This window comes from Diabrotica undecimpunctata, chromosome 5, assembly GCF_040954645.1.
Source record: "Diabrotica undecimpunctata isolate CICGRU chromosome 5, icDiaUnde3, whole genome shotgun sequence".
Classification (NCBI taxonomy): domain Eukaryota; kingdom Metazoa; phylum Arthropoda; class Insecta; order Coleoptera; family Chrysomelidae; genus Diabrotica; species Diabrotica undecimpunctata.
Genome location: NC_092807.1, coordinates 150,617,180 through 150,624,262, shown reverse-complemented (window position 1 = coordinate 150,624,262; position 7,083 = coordinate 150,617,180). Strand labels below are relative to the sequence as shown.

The 7,083-nt window shown below is 32.0% G+C and overlaps 1 long non-coding RNA gene across 1 annotated transcript; it reads right to left on the bottom strand.

Annotated features, from left to right (window-relative positions):
• Positions 1-414: 414 nt before the first annotated feature.
• LOC140441981 (uncharacterized) lies at positions 415-6,419 on the bottom strand. The gene is made up of 2 exons (XR_011951058.1): positions 2,549-6,419; positions 415-644 (listed from the first exon to the last, which is right to left on the bottom strand). It is a non-coding gene; the product is annotated as an uncharacterized lncRNA (long non-coding RNA).
• Between the last annotated feature and the right edge of the window lie 664 nt (positions 6,420-7,083).

The window sequence follows — 7,083 nt, the reverse complement described above, 5'->3', positions numbered from 1 at the left end:
GTAAAATTTCATATCCAAAAATAGAAATCAAAACTTTGTTTTTTCAAAAGTTTGCTTTAAAACTTGTTTCCCCAAACATAAAAGCTAATTATTTAATTATTGACGAAAGTTGGACTTCATTCATTATTTAATACCAATTTTTATGATCAAATTGTATAATACGAAATTTAAATCAATATCATAACTAAAACGGTTTGTTTTAAACAAGTTTTTAGCGTTTTGTGATAAACGAAAAGCTTGGAGAAAACGAGTTTTAATGCTACACCTCTCAATTATGATAATGTTGTTGATAATGGTTAAAAAAACACACCAGCAAATAACTGTTCACAATTGGAAGGATATCTACCTAACTTATTCACCTTAAATTTAATGATTAAATTAATAATACGGTAAGATAAACACAATTTTTATGATTTAATGATTTTATTTAAAACAAGTCTAACAGTCTTTCACACATTTTCCGGATACGTTGTCCCTGAGATATCCTTGAGCACAAATACATTTCAGTTTACAAATGTCTAAACAAACTGGGCTGGGGCATGCACCTGGCACTTTATTCTGACAGCTCACTTCCTGCTCAGGACAACATGCCTCACATCCTTCGACTTCATTTTCTCCTTCACACTTTAGTGGGGAAAATGCAACTAAAATTAAAAACATATATTATATATTTATTATTATTTACATCGTTATTATCTAAATATTTTCCATAGACGTAGAAGACAATAGTAGTAGCTATATACGTGCCACGTGTCACTTTTCATTCAATATTTCTAAATGTTTCGAGGATAGAATTTGAACTGTTAAATTTTATATACTAACTACTGTCCTGGTCTGGACCATCCAAACTTTTACATATACTAATTGGGGCTAGTGTGAGCTGCTCAGAATATTCTTTATAATAATTCTTTACAATGCATATTTTTCTTAACAATGAAAAGGTGTTAAAAAAAGACCGACAGATAGTTCCTTCAGGAACTATGTTTCCCTCGTATTTCCTAGGAAACATATTAACAACAACAACAAGGAAAGATATATTGAATAGATGAGTGGAATACTTTAACCAGGTACTTAATATGGAGGAAGAAGAAGAAAACCTGGAAGAAGAAAGATATGCAGTAAGGGGAGCAGACGAGAGGGAAAAGGAACCACCAACGATTCTTGAAGTTAAAGATGCAGTTAAAAAACTAGCCAGAAACAAATCACCCGGAATAGCATTATGGCATTACAGCAGCTTATAAAAGAAATATGGATACAGAAACCCCTCCCCAATGATTGGAATATTGGAATACTTTGCACCATACACAAAAAAGAAGATATATTTGAATGCTCTAACGAATTTGTATACCTGGGAGCGCCTTAACACTGAAAATAATACTACCGCAGAGATAAACCGCAGAATTTGCATGGCCAACAGCTATTTTGGGCTCAATCTCCTCCTTAAATACACAATGATATCGAGAAATACAAAAATAAAACTCTACAAAACAATAATACGCCCAGTCCTAACATATGGTTCAGAGATATGGACTTTAACAAAAAATAATGAAAACATGTTGGGATGTTTCGAGAGAAAAGTACTAAGGCGAATCTATGGAGCAGTGAATGACAATGGAGCAAAATGATCCAGCTAGAAAAACGCTCCTTGATAGACCCATTGGTCAGAGAAGAAGAGATAGACCAAGGTTCCTTGATAACATCGATGAAGACATGAGAAATATGGGAATAAGTGCTTGGCTGAGAAAGGCGATGGATAAGAGCGAATGGAGAGAAATTCTTGAGGAGTCTAGGATCCACGCAGGATTGTAAAGCCAGAATGTTTCAAATGTACCTTAAGTCCTAAGTTAACTAAGTTAGTTTAACTTTGGAATTTTATATAATTTTTTTTATTTTATTGTAAGGACAAAAACAAATAGAACCTAAATTTGATTAAACGTGTTTAATTAGAAGGTTATTATGATTAATAAATCTGCAAAAAAAATTTTTCTCTACCAAATGAGGACCAATAGCAGCAGAAAATCAATCATACCTACTGAAAAATCACCAATTTGGACAAGATAAGTTTTGGAATTAAGCTCTTCATACATATAGTATATACGTATACTACATATATACACTATGCACATTAAGGAAACATTGATTTTTAGCAGACCAGTTTATTTACTCTTCAACATAATTGTTTTTAAACATCTATAAGTCCTACCAGCATTTTAAGTTCTTTTCTCGTAAAGACTTAAAACACACACAATCAGATAAATTAAGCATTTATTGCCCATATTTTATATATACATTTAGTGATATATTGAAAATAACTTAATTTAATAACAGCTTATAATAAATATAGATAAAGATAAAATATCAAAACCCATTTGAGATATAAAACATTAAGCAAAATGCCTAAAACAATACTTACTATATACGTTTAACGTAAGAAAAAATATAATTTACAATATTAGCCACGCGTGTGTGAATGCAAAGCAAGAATTTAATCAATAAACACAGTCACTATAATTTACCTATAGCTATCTAACTAACCTATTAAACGTACCTTTTTGAAATGAGTTATGAGCCAATACAGCAACTAAAAGAAATACCAGTAAAAGCTTCATTGTCGTAAATGACTATTTATTCAGAAATTATTTTTTAATTCAGTAACTGTTTTTAAAATATGCATGCCACATACGAAATTACAGTATTTATACCATTTTTCCAAATTAGAAAGTAACGATGTTATGGTTGATAACAAAAATATTCATAATACGAATATTAACTGTTTTTAATTGATTTGCCTAATTATATTTAGATATAAATTTATTAAATAATAAATTAAAGAAATAATAAAGTTAATTTTTGTTATTAATTGGAAGTATCTACTGGTATCAACAAAATATACGTAAACAAATATCTGTTATTATTTAATCATATATAACTTATTTATATTTTTCTAATTTTATCATGAAGACTATAATACACGTGGAAGTCACCAGTAGATCAAGAAGAGATAATTGTAAGAAATTAAATATACATATATTAGACAAAGGTACTTCTTCTTAGGGTGCCTGTCAGTTCTAGGAGCATTCAAAAGGAGTATTTTGGTTTTACTTGTAATGTTATAAAAAGAGTCTTCAAAAGCAGCTCTTTCATTATTGTCTAGATTATCCAGTATAGGTTATCCTTGGTAGTCAAGGTTTCGATATTTGATAGCGTGTTATCATATTTATTAAGTAGCTTTAAAATATTTTCAATTTTTCGTTGTTTTGTTAAGCCACGTCTTCGAATTATACTGCCCTATTAAGAAAGAACCCCGTATCTCCACCATAGCGGGTTTTGAGAAAAACTCGATTAAAGATTTTTGTTTAATCCCTCGTGATTTTGGATCAATAATAACACAAAATCATTTAGGGTAGAGTGTGTAGCATTGTAGTTAACTTTTTTCAAAAAAATATTGCAAAATTATCATTAGTTATGCGACATACGGGCTAACAAAGCAAAGAATTATGTCAAGATTACTTAGCTAAAACCACGTATTATCCAAATTTGTCTTAAGCTTGGTTTTAACTATGTAATTATTATATCCTGGGTTGACAGAGCTACTAATGTGGAGGTCCTGCGTAGAATGGGGAAAGAATGTGAAATTCTCATGACCGTCAAAACTAAAAAGTTGGAATATCTAGGACATGTAATGAGAAATCAAGAACGTTACGGCCTTCTCCAGCTGATTCTCCAAGGGAAAGTAAATGGTAGGAGAGGACCGGGAAGAAGACGCATTTCCTGGCTTCAAAATTTACGAAAGTGGTATAACACGACTACCACTGAACTGTTCCGCGCTGCAATAAACAAAGTAAAGATAGCCGTGATGATCGCCAACATCCGGAACGGATAGGCATTTTAAGAAGAAAAATTATTATAAAATTTATATAACTGCCTCGAAAGGCAAAACATTTAAATATTTTAATAATATTTTTATGAACATTTTTTGAATAAAACATAAGTATTTACGAAAAATGTTTATTTAAAAATACGAAATGAAAAAATTATTATTAATCGGAAGTTGGCAATTCTTCCCAAAATTGATGGCGGTTCGCTGGTATAATTTGACCTAAGTTTTTTAATATTTGCTCTTTTCTCTTCTTCCCAGAAGATTTCGTCACAGGTGTGGGGTCCTTTATCCCAGATTTTAACACTCTGGCCTGCAAAAAGTCCATCTTTATCAACTCCTCGCTATCGTTAATCTTAACGTGTAAAATCTTGCTCTCTCTCTTCATAATTACTTTAACAATTTGTGATAAGGTAAATACGTGACTCTGTTTTCTTTAATTTTGACTGTGATGATAAGTCTTTCCAGATAAGAAAATCGGAAACCCCCATTTCTTTCACCACCACACGATTCAAATTACACGTTTTAACGGCCTCGACGAAATCATGATAATCATAAACTTTCTTCATTTTCTTTAACGATAGTTCCACTTGGTGGTGGAAACTATTAGCGGTGTTGCTCTATTCCTTAGAAAAAACCTCGCATATCGTTTTATCCTACGTTAAAAACCCGTATCTGCTGAGCATATACCAGGTTTTTACTACGAAGCGTTAAATGCCAGGTTTATACTAAGCATAATAGTCATTTTTGGCGTTTACGGGGAAACTATTTTCTTTCATAAAATATTTAGAAATGTAAAATACGGTTTTTTTTTCTATGTGAATATGTTATATAAATCATAATTATTCATATGGTGCAAATATCCCAATTTTTCAAATTTTGGAGATACGGGGTTCTTTCTTAGTAGGGCAGTATATCTTTCACGTTCGTCCTGTTTCGCATGTCCTCATTTCGTAAGTATATCTTTTCTCAGAGAAACTCCTAAACTAAAACATAGGTCTTTCGATGACTCTCTGTATTGTTCTTAATTTATTGACTGATAACTGGTAGAATACAACTGTTGAATATCCTTTTCTTTAAATTTATTGGCATCTTCTTTTTTTTTAACACAGCACTGAGTCTTCCTACTGCCGCCTATGTCATTAGGATTCTTCTAGTTTTCACTGTCTTTTGATTTTGTTTGCAGAGTTTGATCGTCTAACTCTTCTGATTTTCGATCTCCCTTCCATCTTATTCTATTTTGATGTTTTGGTTTTTCACCAATTTTGTTTTATTTAAATTCATTTTTAAACCGATTTTCGCAGATCCTTGTTTAAGCTCCCTTAACACGTATAGTAGTTCCTCTGTCTTGTTACTTATGAGTACTATGTCATCAGCAAATCTTAGTTGACTTAAAAATCTGCTATGGATTTTAATTCCACCTTGTAATACAAGAGTACCAAAATCATTTTGGGGAGAGCCCTAATTCAAGCAACGTAACAAAGGATCTTGCAACATTTCACAATAGACGACACAAATAATGAGGTTGTAAGACTGCTCACATACATACTTCTCCCTCTCGCAGGAGAATCTGTTTGGAGAATTTGTTTTGATCCAAAAACATCCATCAGAAAGTAAAGTTCAAAATTTATAAAACCATCATACGACCAATAGTAATATATGGCGCAGAAACATGGATTATGACAGAAAAAAAACAATATGTCTTACAATATATACCGAATATATTAATACGTTTAAAAGATATTGCGAAGGATATTGGTACCCATCTGCAACAATGATATTTAGAGAATAAGGCCCAACCATGGGTTGTATCAATAGTAAATATGACGACGAGACATAGGCCAAAAGACAGACCAAGAAAGAGTTGGATAGACGAAGTGAGAACCATTGCTAAAGAGATATTGAGATGTTGTTGGTTGGAGAACAGCAGTTAAGGGACGTAGGGTGAGGCCAGGGCCCGACTTCAGTTAGAGACATTGGAATAAAAAAGTGTTATAAGGATGTTGAAGCAGGATAGTGTCTTATTTATTTACTGAATGTTGGCGAAAATTCTTGCATAATCCTTTTGATCTTGTGGGGCAAATAAATCCAGACTCTAAAATCGAATAGAGCAAAATGGTGTTTGCTTTGTGAAACTACAGATTGGTAAACTTTTAAAGATATCTACAAACTTGCTTATTACATACAAAAGTGTCAATCAGAAACCTTCGGAAACAAAACATTCTAAACGAATATTCCATACCTATTAACCTTCAATAGTGTGGTTATGATATTAAAAATACCATTGTACAGTTCTTCAAAGAGTCTCAAAATATACCTATCGTTATTAATTGGAATATTCTTATATTAACAAATAATTTTGAGAAGATTCTGATAAGGATGCTGTTGAATTATTTAAAAAGAAATAGAAATTTAAGCCAGCAAATATATATTCGGAATTATTGTTATTTCAATTAGTTGCCAAAAATTTATTAACTAACATATTAAAATAAGATAAAATTTAATTTTTATTTACAAGTTATATTTTAAAAAAGGTTTTAACAGTCTTTCACACATTTTCCAGATACGTTGTCCCGGAGATATCCTTTTACACAAACACATTTCAGTTTACAAATGGCTAAACAAATTGGACTGGGGCATTCACCTGGCACTTTATTTTGACAGCTCACTTCCTGCTCAGGACAACATGCTTCGCATCCTTCGACTTCATTTTCTCCTTCACATTTAAAAGGGGTAAATGCAACTAAAATTAAAAAAAACTTGCATTAATAATATCTCTATTATCTAAATATTCTTTACAGACGCGTGAGACAATATTCTTAGGTGCACTATATACTGCATAACTGGCTTAACGCGAAAAATCCAATATCAATAAACATAACAATTACATGAAAAGATAAGTTAGCGGTGGGTAGCTTGGGAGTATATCGTCTCCGGTGTAATTAATAAACGTATGAAAAACTGATTGCAACTTGGTGCAAGTTTCCATGTTTATTAATTTGTCCAACTATTGCGCAATATGGTGTAATATTGCGTAGTTGGCCGGTACGCTCTTATCGTGGCATTATCTTGAAGAGACAATGCCATTATGGTTTTATTAGGTGGTGGAAATAAAACACATTCTTTCTAAGAAGAAAAAAAACTCAGCTTCAGAGTCTTAGAAAGATTCGGAGCCCTTCGAGCAAAGTGCTCTAGGGAGCTACCCT